The 18,879-nt window shown below is 46.5% G+C and overlaps 1 protein-coding gene across 1 annotated transcript in view; it reads right to left on the minus strand.

Annotated features, from left to right (window-relative positions):
- LOC118779247 (filamin-B) overlaps nucleotides 1-18,879 on the minus strand; it is a 69,494-nt gene that overhangs the window by 41,395 nt on the left and 9,220 nt on the right. The gene's annotated exons all lie outside the window — the stretch shown is intronic.

Genomic DNA, 18,879 nt, shown 5'->3' on the forward strand with positions numbered 1-18,879 from the left:
ATCCTGTGCAGGAGCCGCAGGGTGTGTGCCCCATCCCTCCCTCTTTGTGTGGCACTATCGGCCATCTCTAGCAAACATCCTGCAACTGAGTGCAAAACAATGAGCCGCATAGCTGAACTTTGGCCCACAGCACCGGCAGATACTGATGGAGCTGTGTGGCCCGGGCAGGAAAAAGCCCCTGTGCACACGGGGCTGGCAGGAGGGGGAACATGTGAAAGATCACCAAAAAGGGAAAAACAGGGGTCTGACGCGGCAGGAGAGCACAAGCAAGATAGCAGGCCCTCTGTGAGTCGTGAGTCATGAGCATCCATTCATGATGTGGTATACTATCAAGTTTTTCCTGTTAAAAAAAAATATATATATCACACACACACATACCAGGTTAGTTCCCCACAAAGAACACAAGACAGAGACTCCTGGGGCTGGAGAAGGAATGTTCAAGGTCTTAAGCCAAGTGCAGACAGGAGTGTGAGATACAACATTGGCACCCGCTGTCCAGACAGAGCTGGCAGGCCGGGGCACGCTGAACAAGGCAGTGACCCCTGTGTGTAATTTACACACTGCTGTATGCGCATGGCCCGGTGACAATGGAGACGAGCCCTTTCGCAACCGTGATGAGCCAGCCAGGAATTTCCTGGCAGGGCCTGAGCGGAGCTGGGGCGGAGAGCCACCGGCTGCCAGACAGTGGTAAGTCTATCCCTCCATCAGTGCGCTGCAGACCTGATTTGTCAGCGCTGGCCACCCTGCAGAGACCCCTCCAGGAGGCTCCTTAATGTCATCTCCACCAGGAGGCAGTGACCCCCCCCCCCCACCTCGTCAGAACTCCTCTCCGTTTTAGTAAGCAGCATTGCTCACACAGACTATCATTAGCCTACAGGGAGTGACCTCCCTCCCAGCATGCACTGAAAACCACATTAAGCATTTAGATATGGTGAAATAAATTCATGCTACTTCAGCCTCTACTCACACAGATAACTCGCATTCTCTCACGCCATCTCATCTGTTAAGTTTGACTGTGGCTGCGGGCTTGGTGTACAGTAGCTTAGGGCACGTCCGCATGCGTGTATATAAACACTTGTGACGCAACAACAGCTTATTCACTAGCACACTGGAACGATTTCTGTGGATTTTCATAAATACTATTCAGAGCAATTTAGAATTATACAAGCTCTATTCGAACCCTTCTGAAACCACACTTCTCCCCTTCTGCAGTGCAGTGCAGCCCTCCTTTCATCTGACATGGAGAGTGTAGGCAGCAGATTCTGGACATTTCCTGTTGTTTAAGCACTGCTGCTCAGATTAGAGAGCATTTGGAATACGTTCTCCGACTGTAAAGTGGCTGTGGAATGCAGCTCTTGGCCGGGCAGCTCCTTTGACATTCATAATCTGGATAACCATCCTGAACTGAAACATCTGACTTCAAAACAAACCCCAGATTTAAGGTTTTTTTTTATTTTTTGAGAAGTCTTTGAAAGGGGCTACTGCCCGTTGTGAGCGATCGGAGAGGCTGTTGCTGTTGGAGTGTGGTGCGCGGGAGTGCCAGCGCATCAAGTCTGAGGGCGTGCGCACCGTGTCTGTGTGGGCATGCCCCAAAGGAGGCCTTGCTACTCCAAGGCTCCGGCGCGGAGCTCCCCAGCCCACCACAAACCTTTGTGAGGAATGAGGTTATCACCATGGCAGCCCCATTGTTCAGCAGGGTCAGCTGAGGAAAGAAACTGAAGGCGAGAGGCGGGGGTGAGAGGGGGTGTGTGTGTGTGTGTGTGTGTGTGTGTGTGTGTGTGTGTGTGTGTGTGTGTGTGTGTGTGTGTGTGTGTGTGTGTGTGTGTGTTGCGGGGGGGGCGACCTGACTGTCACACAGCGCTGCTAATCCCCATACTGTTGGTGCACTGAACCCGACCAAAACATGCCAGCTCTGCTTTCCCTCCACATTCCTAGGGCAAAGACATACAAGGACCTCAAAGGGGCACATAAAGTAAACAAGACAGCAGCAACAGATGTAGCTGTGGATGTACACAAATTGTCCAAATTAATGTCAAAACACATGAAATACTTGTATTATTGTCATTTAGCAGCCGCTCTTATCCAGAGCGATTTACACACTCCACAATATTTACATGTTATCCATTCATACAGCTGGATATTTACTGAGGCAGCTGTGGGTTAAGTACCATGACCAAGGGTACAACAGCAGGGTCCTAGCAGTGTTCCTTACCACTAGGCTACACTGCCTGCCATATAATATGGAATATACATCGCACACACATACACATACCACTTCACAATGAGTGTTTAATTCTGAACTGCACTGGCAAAGCTGTGGTCGAGGTGGCTGTGACTGATTTTCATACCGTATCTGAAAAACTCAACCCCGCTGAGCCTCGAGTCCAAGGCCTCATTTACAGTAAACTGCACTGGCGCGGACGCCAGGCTGAAACCTGTTCCGAGAGGCGAAAGGAGAAGAGAGGTGAAACAATCCGTGACTGTGGCACGCCCTCTGCTTCCTCCTCCGGACACCTCTCTGACAGCCTTCGCCCTGAGCTGCCAGCACAACTGGCTATGGATCGCACGCCATCATCCACCCATACCCTGAGGAGGGGCTTCCTCTGGGGCAAGGACCAGAGCCAAGCGGGAATCTCCTCGCCCATGCACCTCCCCAACCCCCCCCCCCCCCCCAACCCCCCCCCGCCCCCGCACTCCCAGGCACATGCACTTCACCCAGACTCCCAGCCGGATTACCACAATATGCCCACGCTGACCCTCTGTCAGGAAATATGCAGTCTGAGTCTCCAGGTGAAAAGACACCGATTAACAGATAAGGAAATGCTTTGTCCATGACACAAGGATTATGATTTGATCACAGCTCCTGGCCCAGGTGGAGCCCCAGGCCACTCAGTGCAAATGCAGGGGTGATTGTGTTATGAACATACACGTGTTAAAACCCCAATCTGCACTTAGACTGTGCAAATACAGCTAAAAACAAGTCCATATCACACACTAACCAGCAAGGTCTTTTGTTCTGATGTTCATTTACTTTATGGCTATTAACCTTCACAACAGCTAGACAAACTATTGAAAATGAAGGAATGAAAGAATACTAAACAAAGAGAAGATTTTTTACTTAGATCAGTAATTCCAAATTACTGTACACTACAGCGATCTTCAGCCTTTATCCAAGGTTTCTGTTGGTTTACAAGAATGAAAGTGAAATCTAAAGGGTTAGAACAACAAGGAAATGTGGAGAAAGCTCTCACCACTGACAAAACCAACCAAACAAAACCATAAAAAGAGGCAAGGCTAGATAAGCCAATGACTGTATTGAATATAGGTCTTCTTTCTGTTAAAATGACCCATTCGGTATAATTGCCAGTGCATAAAACAACATTTACATTAACAGCTCCACATAAAAATATGTAGTCACAAAAACTAAAAACTGACTAAAACACTGAGTCTGCATTGTCCACAGGGCATAATTCTCAGACACCTTATTGGAAGAGGCTCATTTGATATGACTAATTAAAAAAGAATTTTGGACCTGACTGGAAATTGGAAATATTTAATACGCTGGTAGCATACCAGGACATCTCTGGGGGAGGGGTGCAGAAGGCTTGAAAAACACAAAGGAAAATCCTCCAAAATATGCACTGTTTACATCCAGTAAGCCACCCCGTTGCGTCTCTCTCCAAATCCAACATTTTCCCACACCAGTTGAAGCACTGGCATCTGATCAGTATTTTTTTTCCCCTCTCCCCAGCCTCTCTTTCATCCTTTAATTTTTCTTTTGTGTAATGTTTGCACTCAAGCATCACAGACCTACAAGAAAACAAAACAAAAAAAATTCAAAGCTGCTTTTAAGTGTAATTCTCAGCGGGAGAGGAAATAAAGATACAGAAAAAATGGCTGCACTGAAGCCAGGACACTGTAAGCTAAGGGAGAAGTGGGCTTCTGTCTGCCAGCACTGTGAGAGGACTGACCCCTGATAACACCTCAGACATATCCATTACTTCTCAAGACAATGGCCTTCAAGCAGAGAACAATGAGAATGAAATGGAAACGGAAACAAAAGCAAGCAACTGCACGTTAGGAGTTCTGGATTAAACACTCCCTTTGTACACCAGACGGCCCATTCAGATTTATGGTGTGTGTGTGTGTGTGTAACTCTTCTGATAAATTATCGTCTTATTGTTATCTTCTTCATCTCCCTGCCCGCTGCCCCCCCATCCTTCCTCATGTGATTAAAGCAGGCAGAGAAGGGGAAATCAGGAATACCCTCCTGGTGCAAGGCTTTATCTCCCCAGTTTTAGCTTCAACAATAAGAATAAGTAGGGCATTCAGATGACCATGCTACATTAATGTTGCCTAGAGAGGGACTTTCAATGGGAGAAAATTCTCCCTTGGGAGGAGTAATGAGTAACCCCCACAGACAGACTCGTATTAAACTGTTGTCAAGTATTCAAAGAGGGCCAAAGAGAGGAATAACAGGAAATTCACCCCGGGGGACGATAAGGGGCGATTTGCATAAAGGTTCACCCCATGTAGACAAGGAACAAAAATTCTGATATCTACTTGGAAAGAGCCCTGCGACCATTAAAAAAAAAAAAAAGAGACATCTGACAAATGATGCCCCATGACTTAGATGGGTGGTTGAAAGAGGTGAACTTTTTAAACCTTGAAATGAGTTAAGTTATGAAGGTATGCTCCATTAAGATCTTTGAGGAATGATCCCGAATGGACTTCAGCCAAGTTAACCCCACCTAGCACTTGATACTGGGCACAGGACCAGAGAATACATCTGGAAATGCCTTACAGTAGGAGAGTAAAGTATGAACACTGGAATTGGTGGACACTTTTATTACAGCGAGCTACCAGAAAAAAAAGTACCGTTTACTCAGGGACCTACAAAAGACGACACCGCCACAAAAATTTCACAACAAAGCAACTCATTGACACATCTGTGTGATTCATCTTGAGAGCGCTTCGATGGAGACTGGTGTAGGCTTACAGTACTGTGACAATCTTCTCCATAAATGGCTTTTCTCCTAATGAGAGGTCTGACTGAAGCCCACATCACTGCTCCTCAGTCCAAACTAGTAGATCATCAAGTCTGAACAGACAGGATTCCCCCGCAAAACTACAACTCTCTGGCAGAACGGCGTGCCCTTTGATTAATGCATAATTTGAAATAAAACGCAACCACAGGTTCTCATTTCAATCATAACCCTTATTCATTTAAAGTATGGCTGAGTAAGGATAATGACGGGGAATTCACCCAGTTGTTTATCTGTTTGCGTTGCCATGGAAACCCCAAACTAGACGCCAACGATACTACTGTAGAAACCAGAAGGACAGCGGGACATGTTCCATAACAATGATTCTCTTATCTCTGACGGAACTGCTTACCGCATACCAAAACTCTCAGGCCAAGGCCAGGAAGGACCTTTGACTGCACCCAAACAATATAGCGCTCTGTTGCGATGATCCTGAAAAGAAAGCAAAACTGGACATATTTGGAAAAAAGCCACTTCAGGTTCCTGCCAGAGATAAAGAATGTTTGACTGAGGCTGGAGTAAGGCATGTCAGATTACCAGAAACATATGCTTTCAAAAATTAATGTAGAATAAACAACTGACTGGCTACCGACAAAACAGTCAAGGAAATGGATTGCCTTATGAGTTTGTTTACATATCCGAATCATGGCAATTGTGCTCACAAATGAACCCACTGATGGCCATCAATGACCTAATCTCAGACTGCAATTGCAGACCATCCTGTCTGTAGTGTGACTGTGAGCGTGTGACTAACATTAAGATCATAGCGTCCTTTTCCCTGCTGACGACCCGACGGCCCCCTCTCCTGCTTCAAGGCATACCGACCAAATTCTTGAAGGCAAAGGTAAGCATGACCGAGACACACCTGAGGGCAGAGATGCTATTCTTTTCATCTTTATAAAAGAATGTAAAAGGAAAAAAAACACCTGTTTCAGTCTGTGAGTCAACACCGTTTGCATTTCACCTTCAGGCAGTCGGTTATATTGACTCCTGTCCTTTGCCACCTGCGGGGCCATCCCTGATACACACCTTTGCACCTGGAACGGTGGGGGGCTGAGCCATCAGTGACACAAACTGTTACGCCACAGGGCAGATGTTGAGCTGCTGAAGGATTAAGCTGCTGAGTGCAAACTGCAGACATTTAGGCATACAAGCCCGTCTGACTGACACCGGTTATGTCACCAGGTCGTCTCCGTTCGCAGCCGTGCGTCAAATGTCTGACGATTGACCCCCAAGCTTAAAACCTGCGCGTAACAAGGCTGGAACAAGTTACAAAAACATGGCTTCCCCCACTGAACACCCCAGCGCTGCATAACCTAACAGCGTTTAATAACGGGAGTGTGCAGACACCCGCTGACTTGTGTTAAAAGTAAAAGACACGCCGTCAGGTCTCGAACAGCACATTTGTTTGCTTAACCCACTGACAGTTGGCAAGCGCAAAATTTGATCTGTATATCGCATTGCTGAATCAGCATGACAGCTTTGGGGGGGGAATGGAGAAGCTTGGAAACAGTAAAAGTTGAAGAGCCGTGTTTCCAGATAACTACATTGAGGGAACGGCCCCACATATGGGACCCAGAGGAGGCGTGTGTGTGCTTCCTGAGCATGGAGACATTCCAGCTGCTCATGGCGGTGCAGAGTGGTGACCGGAGACCCCAAAATTAAGGCTGACCCCTACAGGACGACAGCAGAGAGATGCAAAGCCCAATCGAATGACAATCACTGATCAATACATGGCAGTTGTAGCACGGCCTATGGATACAAACAGGAGACCGAATAGGATATACATGAACCTTGATTTATGTAAAGTATGAGGCTTTCCAGCAGCAATTCTGGGTAATATAGCCCTTATGAAGCAACACCTGTAACACTGGCAACGTTTCAAAGGACTGAAAGGCAGAACATAGCATGTAGTGCATAAAAAAGTCATACCTCTTCAGATCTTTGTCGAATGTTTTTGACAATAAAAAGGATGATATATAAAAAAGTATGATTTACAGGTCTGGACTAGCCTTTGGGAAAAGTGCCATGATCATGTGCAATGTGCTTTTGTTTTCTGTCCCAGGAGTGGAGGGCTATGCTTTCTACACTCTCGCGGCTCCAGGGTTTTTTCTTTACAAGTGTGTGTGCGCGCCGAGAAGGCAGTGGGGTGGATTATAAAATAATTTGCAGATACTCCCACGCTACCATTCCAGAAATCTTACTCCATCCCGCAGACTCGAAGTGTGAACTGAGGACAAAGAGGTGAGAAAAACAGCCTGCTGGAAGAGAAGGGCACAGCAACAGAGAACAAAGGAAATGCGTCAAACTACAATAACGTCTGAGAGGAACAAAAAGGTGATCAATACACAAAACCCCATGTGAGAATAATCCCGCTTTTGTTTGCAATCTTACTGCTTCAAAACAAATGTGTTTACCATCAGTTCCCAAGTGCATCTTGGGGATTTCTCTGAAAGTATTTGGGAAAGGTCCAAAAAATGTAATTCTTTGAAAACGTTTTGGTTTAATAACCAAATGCACACAGACAATTCAGTAGTTAAATGGCAGACGTGCAAACTTGGCATGTCTGCACAAACACCTTCAATGAGTTCATCCTATTTCCAGAGCACAGCCTTAACTGACTTATCTGCATTGCTCAACAGACCTCTCTCCCCCATACCATGTGGTCAGGAATCAGTATAAGGCACTCCTAAAGGGATTAAAGGATTTTGTTTGGAGTGATTTAACTGAGTAACAAGCAAGCTGCTCAACTTGAAGTGGAATCGTCTGACAATGCAGCAATTACAATCAGCCTACGTAACCGATACCCTCTCTCTTTTGAGGAAATCCCTGAGACAGGTTTAATTTCCTCATGTTCAAAGTAAAACACTCCTACATGTAAGGATGGCAGTGTTATATTCCCATGTGTGGATCAACAGAGACATTTTTTCTGCATCTGCTTATGTGGATGCTCTTACATGACTCACCATTATGTGTGATCTATTGAGTGTCACTCAACCAGATCATCTTTTATCCAAGTCTTTAAAAACTCAGCAAACCATGATGATTTTTAATGATGTTAATAACACATCTGTCCCCCCCCCCCCCCCCCCAAAACACTCACATACCTCCTTCAATTGTTTGATGTGGGAAGACAAAGCGGTCTAGAAAAACTCTAATGTGTAACATTCTCAGACTCAGGCAAAGAGAATGCCCTTTGTTCTAACAGAGAATACACTGTGGGCCAATGAGGAGCCTCCTGTTTTGCTGATGTCAGTGGGCAATGGCTGTGGTCACGCTTGTGGCTTGTTAGCAGAATGCGACTCATAACTGTGGTCTTTGCCAAGTGTGATACAAAAAGAGCGGTCTCACTACTAATTGGAATACAGTAATGACTGTAGCAATGTGCTTCCCATAATGCATAGCAACAGCCAACAGAGTAAAATGGTCACTTTATTAAACTTCCCTAGTTCATCTCCTACTGTGATTAATCAAAGCTAATTAAGTGGTGTTTTGGTTTTGATAACACAAATGAGTCGCCAGTAAGAATAAATACTTGTTGGAAAAATTATCTGCCATTGGTCATCTCTGATCTAAATGAAAGAAGTCTCAAAATGTAAAGGTAGAATGGTAAGGCTATACCCACTCTTACACTAAACGGACAAAATATGGCTGCATGGCTCCATCAATGCTGGAAGTGACATTTAAACACATGGTTACTGCCCATGTCTCAAATTGTGTGAATGAACTTGGTAGGACATCAATTCTCCATGTGAGCTGTGGGTCTGAGCTCCTATTGTGGCGGCAGTGTAGCATAGTGGTTAAGGAGCAGGACTCGTAACCGAAAGGTTGCCGGTTCGATCCCCGCTGGGACACTGCGGCTGTACCCTTGGGCAAGGTACTTAACCCACAGTTGCCTCAGTAAAAAAAAAAAAATATCCAGCTGTATAAATGGATAACCTTGTGAAGAACTGTAACCTATGTAAGTCGCTTTGGATAAAAGCGTCTGCTAAATGAATAAATGTAAATGTAAATGTATTGTGGCTAGCACTGGCAGTGAACCCACTTATCAATGAGTCTACACGGGGGACAATCACCGCACAACATGGGCCGCCACAAAACCCTTCCAGGGCTAACTCTTAAGCCGCAAGACGATTCCTCGTACTGTATGTGTGAAAACTTTGCCATGGCGAAGTGCTTCAAGCTACAGAGGGGAAATGTTACACCACCACTGTGCTTCCCGTCCTCCATCACCATGGCAACACCAGAAAACAGAGGAGCATCTGTTTATGAAAACTCTTCACAGACTTCCATAAATAGGACAGAAACGCACAATGCAGTTGATCCCATTGAAAAAAACAAAGGCCATTGTTCACAGAGCGACCGGTCACTGGTGCTGCAGTGCAGCCCGTGCGGTGCAGCCCACAGGCGGCTCACAGCAGACTCGGGCTGAGGGCTTGGCCCACTCCCACACTCCTACTCGGAAACCTGAGGGAGCAGAAAACACCTGCCCGCCACCCCAAAAACCGCATGAGGTTCCCCCTGAACAGCACATTATTGATCCAACCCCAGGTTTTTGCTCGCCTGAGAGTTCTCATTACCTCATCACTGATGTCATAACACAACAGCTGGTGGAAATAATCTGCAAATTATATTCATTACTGAAAAGTACTTCTGTCATCTTGACAAGATGTGCTCTCTGTGAACCTGTGCAGGCGGCAGACAACCCCACAGCAGAGGAAGAGGATCCTTGTCCAAGTTCATTTGAATTTGGGCAGTGTGCACTGGGGAGAGGGCAAATGGAGCTTAAGGTTGCCGTGCTACAGCCTATGTGTTAATTTGATTAAACTTCAGATGGTTTTAGTTGTTTTAAACACCTGCCTTATCTGCCAGCTGTTTCTGAAACTAATCAAGTAGAATGCAATTGGCATTCAAATAAAACATTATGCTATAATGACCATCAACTTGTGTTTCATATCCTTGGAAGAATAATTTTTTTTTTTTGCAAGGCATGCTTTTAATTTTTTACTGTTGACATGCAAAAGAAACAAGCATGAAACAGGATCTTGCTTTAGAAAGTTTCTCTGCCATTTTTGTAAAGACAGACTTGTACACACTGTTTTATGCTGGCTTTTGTTCTCTGTGTGCAGAGCCTGTTTGTTGGGTAAATCATCTCCTGGATGTCCCCCTCTTTCTCCACAGCAGGGAACCTCACTGGGGGGGTGAGGTAAACTCTGACAGCACACTTAATGTTACATAAACAATGTCCAGAACAGCAGGATATTTCAATATTTCTGCCTCGGAGTCAGAGGATCAAGAGGGAATTCACCACTCTGAAAGGGTAAGAGATGGAGCTTAACTTAACAGAAAGTAGTAAGTGTACATACGTGCATCGTGTTTGCCTGGCGATTGTGAAGTACGTATGCACGTGTGTCTGTGGTGTGTGATGTACTGTATGTATATGTGTGTATGTTTTTATATGATGTTTGTGTGATGCCTGTGCATGGGTTGGAGTAGGGGGCTGTTAGGGTATAGTAGGGAATGTTGTTGGGTCCCCCTCTCTAACAGGGCCATTTTGCCCTTAGTGTCCCACTGCCTCTTAACACCAGCTCCACACTCATTACATCACCGCTGGCTGTCTGTCTGGGACACACAGCCCCTTACCTAGCTGACTGAATTCCAACTGCATGAGATCACCATCTCCTCTCCTTGGGGGAGCCAATGAGAGAGGCCGCAGGAACAAAGAGCCTCACCCTCCAACCCCATTAAGAGTCCAGTCAGGTCACCTCGCGCCCCTTCGCAACGAGGGCCCATTCTGACAAACTGCTGTAGCTTTCAGCACGCACCGCGCTGTTCGCTCTCTGGCCCCACCACTACGACGCTCTCACAACACAAACATTAGCGGCGCAGCAACACCGCTGTTAATAATCCACAGAAAGCGACCATACTGTGACCGTGATCCTAACGAAGAATCAGTGTACCAAGAAAGAGCAGAAAGGAGGGTGAAACACTTCCATTAAAGGAAAACTATAAAAGCCGACGGTGGGCACATGCATCCTATTAAAGCACACGTTAAATAAATAATCCCAAAAAGACAAACACTAACAGAGCTCTCAGGCACCGGGACCCTCCCACCCTCCTTCCCCTCTCCGTGATTTACTTCCTTTATGACAAAAGGTACTTAATCCAAGCCGCCTGTTTTTTAATAAAGAGTGCAATCCCAGAAAAACAGTAAAAAGGAAAGTATGGGCTTTGTGGGGGACGTCCTCTTCCAGATGCTGGTGGGGATGGACTCACTCCCGCGCTGCATCTCTGGGGGACTCTGGCAGATTAGTTTAAAATGGACAGACTTGAAACGGTTGGCAAGTACACAAGGCAGCCCCTACAAACACCACCCCCACCACCTCCCAACCCCCCAAACCCCTTCTTCCCATCCACACCCTCACTAGCCCCCTCTCTCCCAGTGGGCACTAATAGCAGGACCACACCACCAGGGCAGATTACATGCCATTAGCCTGGTTCTGGTTTGCATAGATCTGCACTCGGGACAGGGGAGGAAACAGACCGGCTGCAGCGTGGGGCCCTGATCTTACAATAAGAATCTCTGTTGAAAGTGGTAATTGCTCCAATTAAAAACAATTACCCCTTAATGCATTTCCTTCAAATTGCAGCCTTGTTTGCATCATTAAATGTTTCAGTTTTGAAGAAAGGAAAAATAGAGGCGAGAGTCGTATGAGCCAGAAGACCGGGGTTCTCTGGTCAGCACGGCGTGGCTGAAGTGTACACGTGCTTATGCACATATGCAGTAGAGACAGCCTGAAAATGCACTCTTATGCAGAACTTAAGGAAAAAGTAAGCAGAGTGTAGTTCATTTACGGTATTTGATAGCCAAATAAACAGTGCAATGCTACAGTACAATCTGAATGACTATTAAATCTCCACCGCACTTGACTTTATAGAGCATACTAAGAATCCAAACTCGTGAGCCAGGGTTGGGCCCTGCCCATTCTGGCTGAAACGCAAACGTCACACCACCTCTCTCCCTGAGCATCATGACCCTGCATACTAATGCAAACAATTTCTTTCATCTCTGCTGGAGTGCACCAGCCCCCCCTCCCCCCCCCCCCCCCCCAAAAAAAAAAAAAAAAACTTTGTCTTGATCTCAATTCCTGTTTATTAAAGCATCCAGTTATTCCACAGTGATGACCTCACTCCCTTGGTTTCTGAGCATAAAGATGTTCCCATTTACCCAGTGGGAGATCAGAATGCGTTTTGTGTGGCTAAAGAAATAAATGTCAATTACAACGGTTGCACAAAAGAAGTCAGAGATTGAGGATTAAAATGGATGCATGAAGGGGAAAAAAAAAAAAAGAGGAAAAATAAAGGGAAATGGGTTGGTAAGCCTCAGAAAGCATTAACATGGCCCTCTGTTGTGGGGACAGCAAAGTCATTTTGAGGCCTCCACCAGGAAATGACATGGGGCGAGGATCTTAAGCTAGCTTGTCATGTCACACCCGCTGCCCCGGTCTCTAATACCGCTCGTGGCACTCTCTTGACAGTAGCTAAGGACCAGGGACACCCAGAGGAGCTGGGTTTGGCTCCAGCCGCTGGGGGGCTGGAAGTAATCTGCGCCGACTCTGGTTTGGTGGAAACCCTTTGGCTGCTGCGTTTGCTCTCCCACCGGCTCCCCCCCCCCCCCCCCCCGTCTCTCTCGGTGTGCGTGACTCACGTTTTCCGTGTACTTCTCCATCATGCCAGTCTCAAGCTGTCCGCACATGAGCAGTACACAAAGGCAGAGAGGGGAGGCTGCCGAACAGAGCCAGGCGAACGGGCCACACTAAACATTTACTGCACAATAATGTAGTCGTTTATCTTTCCGTAGGAAGTAATTCATCATAAATGATCCATGTACAACATGTTTTCAGAAATAATGTTAAAACGCTTCATCCAGTGTGCTCACCTCGGTGAACATGTTGCCATCTTGGAAAGCTCCCGCCTATCTTCAGCAGACGCTGCTAATAAAAGTTTTTAACTCATGGCAGCAGATCCAGAAAAGGGGCTAAACCATATTTCTCAATTTACGTTTGAATTTAGGGTGACGTTATTCCCCACGACGACGACTGACATCGCCTTGGTTTATGGCGACGAAAGCATCTGGGAACGTCCTCAGCGCTTTACGAGCCTCACTCAGTGGATTTTAATTGGACGCCCCTGGATGGCTCATCGTTACTGCGCAGGACACCGGTTTTTACAAGGAGGCCATTAGAGAGAGAGCTCTGCGCAGCAGATCTGGTTCAGCTTTACGCACTTGTGCTGTTCGCGTAATTGTGCAAGCACTTCCCACCACCGACCTCAGATGATGCAGCTACACGAACTGTACTGCAGGGTGAGGGGAAAAAAGAAAAAAAACTTTTGTTTTGTATCCCGTTGCCATCGGATGCCACGCTCTGCAAGAGGTAGCCGAGTGAGGTAGTGCATAACCGGAGGTGAGAGCGAGGCAAGGGGTAAACACTTAATCAGTACCACAAGAGCCAACAGGAGCTGCAAGGCCCTTTAATCTCCCCGATTAGAGCTCCATATGGGAGGAGAGACAGGCCGTCATTCCTCTCCCATTGCGTTATGTTGCGTTATGCTGTGTTTTTGGCCGTTGTTGGAGTCAGCGCTTGTTGTGCAGGAATCATGTCCTGTCCTGCCAACAACAAAAAGCAACTCTCACGGCTGAAACAACCAGGGAGGGCAACCCTATTATTTTATCATCGTCACTGGGACTGGAAAACAAGTCCCTGTCCTCCCTGTGTGCCTGGCCAACATGACACTGGCTATTTTGTTGACAACGGAAAATGATGTCTCCAAAAATATATGGTCTTGTTATGTTAATGGCTATACCTGGGCCCTGCATTAGGACCGGAGCCCAGAGCTTGTACTCTGGCTTCAGTCTGACCGGCTAGCTGACGCGCGACAGGTCCCAAATTAATAATACGTCTCAAGCAGTGAAAAATGCCTGTGCAAAGAGGCAAACGTGGAAGCCAGAACATGAGTACTGAGCCATTCCAACAAGTCTCTTATTACACTGACAATTTATCGTGATCCTACGACTCCAGCGGTGCAATTCATAAAAGCCTCCGCATCTACCATCACATCACAGCCAGCAAACATCTGTTTTAGATCTATGCAGATATCCACACAGTGAACTATGCCCAATTATCATATTCTGTTTGTTAGTGGAATTGCCCAATGAATCGGCTGGCTTGCTGATTTCAGATCAGTTTTTCCCCTCTGTTAAACAGCATCTTCAGAGGTTTTGTTCAGACCAAATGGCAGCTGTGGCAGCTATGGAAATTGCAAGACTTTAAAATCTACCAAAAAGAAATGAGTCACCACACTTGCGCAAGAGTAAATATAATATTGTAGGTCTCATACACTCATACAGTGATTTCAGGAGGAGTTCTTTTCAAATCTGACATTCAATCATTTCATTCTCTTTACTACAACAGCAACAACAAAATCTTAATTTGCATTCTAACATGGAAAGCATATCCAAATTATGATGCAAAATCTACACCAAGGCTGCCAATGTTTAGAGACCCTTTGAGTGCCTTTCATGTAATTATGGATATTTCTAATGTCTGGCCTGCTCTGCTTCCGGTCAGACCAGCGGGTGTCGGGTTACATGGTGTTACACAGAGGAGCTCTCTGTCCGGGACGCAGGGAGTAATCTCAGACGTCTCCTTTGTGGTAGCAGGAAGACGAGTACAATAGACAGGAGCAGCTATAGTACAGCACAGCTCTCAGCTCCACCAGTGAGAAATCGATCGCAAGCAAAGTCCTCCAAGGCAAGGCGCTTTAAACTAGAAGAACAACAAAGCAATTCCACAGAGCAGCATTTCATAGAAAGAATATGCTGAAAAGGGGGCATCATAATTATCGCACAGGCAATATTCTAACCGCTGGTAAAGGCGGAATTGAAACATCTGTGCTCATATGGGGCTTTTCTGAAATGGTGACATAACCACTGTCTGCCTCCAGCCTTACATGACTCACAACTGCAAAGCGTTTCTCTGTTTGGTTCTTTCTTTTGTTTTGTGCCAGTTGTTAAGAAGAATATTGATTTAAATAAAGCATGGATGGTGACTTCCTCTAATATGCCAACACATTTGGAGTTGCTGTATAAGCAAGCAGGCATAGCTTACATGTCATTCCTCAATATGGCAGTATTAAATGCATAGAAAGTTGCAATAAATAACGCATTAAAAGTTAAAACTAAACATATTACAGAAGCTTCCACTCAGTCATAGTCCTGTTATTGTCCCTCACATTTTAAACTTTTAGATGGAGTCTGAAAATACTGGAGTTGAACTGAAGTTGATTCAATGAGTTATAATACCATTCATAAAATACTAGATTCGAACAAACACTTTAAAATACTATTTTTACCTGACAAAACATGAAGTGTTTATAAGTAAGTCATAGCATTAAAATTATGCTATGAAAAATATTGAGATGACACTGTTTAAAAGGGTTGAATCAAGTTTCCACAAACCCCCAAGTAGAGGACTGAAAATGTGCTGATCTTCTATCCAGAGCAGTGCCTTCCTATTATTCACAAAACTGAGCTTTGAAGTTTTACACTCTTAAACTTCGTAATTCATATAGGCAGAATAGAGCCAAAACAAATAACACAGTAGGCAAGAAATCAGTATGTCACCTCTTACAAATCTTTTGAGTTACAGTACTGTGACAGATAAAACTGAAATGTACACACAGCAGCAGCAGAGACGATAACCACGAGTTCACGTGCCTAGAAAGATCATATTTCTAAAGCTCTCTTTGTTTTCTCTTCATTCTTGATCATAAAACCTCTCTGTACTCATTCTGACTGATGTGTTGAAACTAAGTCATTAATGGCCACCTTGGTACTTTAAAATTGCATTAGAGGACATAATTCCTTTAAGAGCTGCAATGTTGACTTCACCATTCTGGCAAGGCCCAAACCCTTTAAAAGAATTCTTTACATTTTCTTCATTGACATATTCGCTCCTCAGTTGTTCTTCTACAGGTCCCTGGTGAGAGCGCCTGTCTGCACTCTCTCTTATAGTCCATGGTTTCCTCTTGATCTTGACCCACACAGTTGCTGAAAATTTACCAGCGGCCTGCCCCAGGGTGACCTTTGACCTGCCGGATCCACAGGAGATACAGAGCTGGACTCTGTCCAATTTGCTGGACGAACACGCACACGCACACGCACACGCAGCACATGCGCATACTGTACGTTTGAGTGTTTAATCTTCTGGACTGTCATTTAGTCAACCATGCTCTCTCTAGGATTGGAACACCGCAAACACAATCGCTAACATTTCTCTTTCTTGAAGAGAAATATTGCAGAAGACACTACAGCAGCTGAATCAAATACAGTAATAAAGTACTGTAACATGCTGCCTGGGAACGGCAAATGAAATGCACGGAGCATGACCACTACTGCACGTACAGGAGGGTTGATCAAATCGAGCTTTTACAGACTCTTGGTTCGAGAGGGTAAAACACTAAATCTCATGTTATTTGGCGTTTGTACAGAAGGGAAGTAAAAGCAGAAAACCTGACTGGCTGTGTTGCCTGTGGTTGAAGCATCAACCCAGTGAATGTGGTGCGTGTGGCCATCAGACACGCTGCAGTCAAAGCTGGGCACAAGAGGGGACCACATCCTGCTTGTTCATTAGAAAAAGGCCCAGCTCAGGACACGACGGCGGCGCAATAAGGGGAACTTCCTGGGCGGATGCCTCTCAGTTTGGCTGCTGGCAAAGTGCCAGGTTTCTTCTAAGGTCAACCTGGCATTCAAAAAGAAACCCCACACAGACGTTGCTTACCCACGTCTCCATGCCAACGTTTCCTGTACTGACCGTGGAGCGCATTTAAAGCACCCCCCCCCTCAGCCCCACCCACCCATGTTCAAATGACGAATCAAATTCACCCTACCTCTTCCATACCTTATGAGGTAAACACAAAACACGAGAGGAATGACACACAGCCTGTTAACACACGCGCAGCGCACCAAGAGTGTAATGGCCGACTGTGAGGGCAGGGAGGCGGTGTGTGGCTGTGTGGGGACCTGTCAGAACAGGGGAAAGTGAGAAGGGGCAGTGAGGTGCTTGGTTTTCTTAGGCACACTCTCGCACCCGCGCCCGGGCTTTCCAGCGCTCTGAAACGTAGCGTGACCACGAATATTATTTTTGAGAGGCAGCGCTATAGCAACCGTTAAATGTTTGGTTACGACGGAGGAGCTCCAGGCGCACGGTACCATCTCCCTCCTGGACAGCCCATTCTCTCCACAGAGCGCGGAGCAGGTGCACAAACAGGCAGGGTTTGGTCTGGCTCATGCAGCGGCGTGTGTGTGTGTGTGTGTGTGTGTGTGTGTGTGTGTGTGTGTGTGTGTGTGTGTGTGAGAGAGGGAGAGAGAGAGAGAGAGAGAGACCTGAGAGACACACCTGCTGTTGTTTAGCTTGTAGCATGCGCTCGGAACAGAACACTGCAGCGGGCAGAGCTTGCATGTGCAGTCTCCCAGCTGGCGCTGCGAGTCCTCAAGAACAGGTGACATCTTTGAAAGCAAGCGTCATGGCAACCACAGCAGGCGAGCGTGGGGGGTGTCAGTATTGATGAACTTCCATCCAGGGGCTTGTGTACAGACAGCACAAGCCACACGCTCACAGAGGGAGTGATGACTGAGCGAGGATCGGGGGCGATGCCAGCACCCTGGCCGAACAGCAGCATGGGTCAGGCGTATCCGCTGTGCAGTGACACAGTGAGAGGGGACATCTGCTCACCTTAACAGTGAACCTAATGTGGCTCTCTGGCTGAGTGATGCAGAATTATTACAGGTCTCTGACAAGTTCACACAGGAATTTCCACACACCCCTAGACAACCCCCCGCCCCCCTGCCACCACCACCAGGTTCCAGTGAGAGAGGGCTTCCTTCCTCCCCCCCTCCCTTGCACAGACCTTCCTGTGATCCCGGCGAACGAGACCCGGTCAGGTGTGGCCGCTCTAAGCAAGAGTCTGGCAGCTCACACACACAATGGGCATGAGGGACTATACATCAGTCTGGGTCAGCAGCAATTTAAGTGCTGTATCTTAAATGATGAACGGTAACAAAGCAACAGCAGCAGTTAATTGCTCAAGTTGGAGATTTATCATAACTTGAAGAAAAAAAGAAAAAAAACAGCACTGATAGTCACCCCAACAGAACTATCAATTCTTCCTTAAATGTTTTCAAACTCTGAGAACAATGACCATGGGAGGACACTGACAGCATAGCAATTACTCAGGCTACATCTGGATGAATGGGTGGTTTATAAAAGTTTAATTGCAGCTCACTGCATAAAATCAGACATCACATCAACAAACATAAGCTATTACACCGTGGATGAAACCTTGTGGGGGGGGGGGGGGGGAGATGGGGGGCGTTTGAGGCCGGGGAGGGGGCACAGGGAGGAAAGACAGGGCTGCCGTTTGATGCTGCCTGGTCGGGGGTTCTCCTGATGAGAATGCCAGAGCTTTCTGGTTCCTGTGACGGATGGGGCCTTTCCATTTCAGAGCGGGGTCCCCCGGAGTAAGGAGACAGCCGGGGAAGAGACGCAGCCTTCCTGAAAGCAGAGCCCGTCTACCCTGTACAGGAGCCATACTCGACTGTGGAAATTTGAGAGGAAGGCTCGTTCCAGCCCCTTGTTACACGGCTGTAGCGTTGCCCTTCCTGGCATGCAAGATGTGCATTGTAGAGCCTTACAGTATGATTTGCCGTGACCGCTGGCAAATGTGCAGGTACGCAAAGGACTCTGCGTTCTGCAAAAGCCTATATTTTGCGTTC

The sequence above is a fragment of the Megalops cyprinoides genome, chromosome 6 (assembly GCF_013368585.1).
Source record: "Megalops cyprinoides isolate fMegCyp1 chromosome 6, fMegCyp1.pri, whole genome shotgun sequence".
In the NCBI taxonomy this organism is placed as follows: Eukaryota; Metazoa; Chordata; class Actinopteri; order Elopiformes; family Megalopidae; genus Megalops; species Megalops cyprinoides.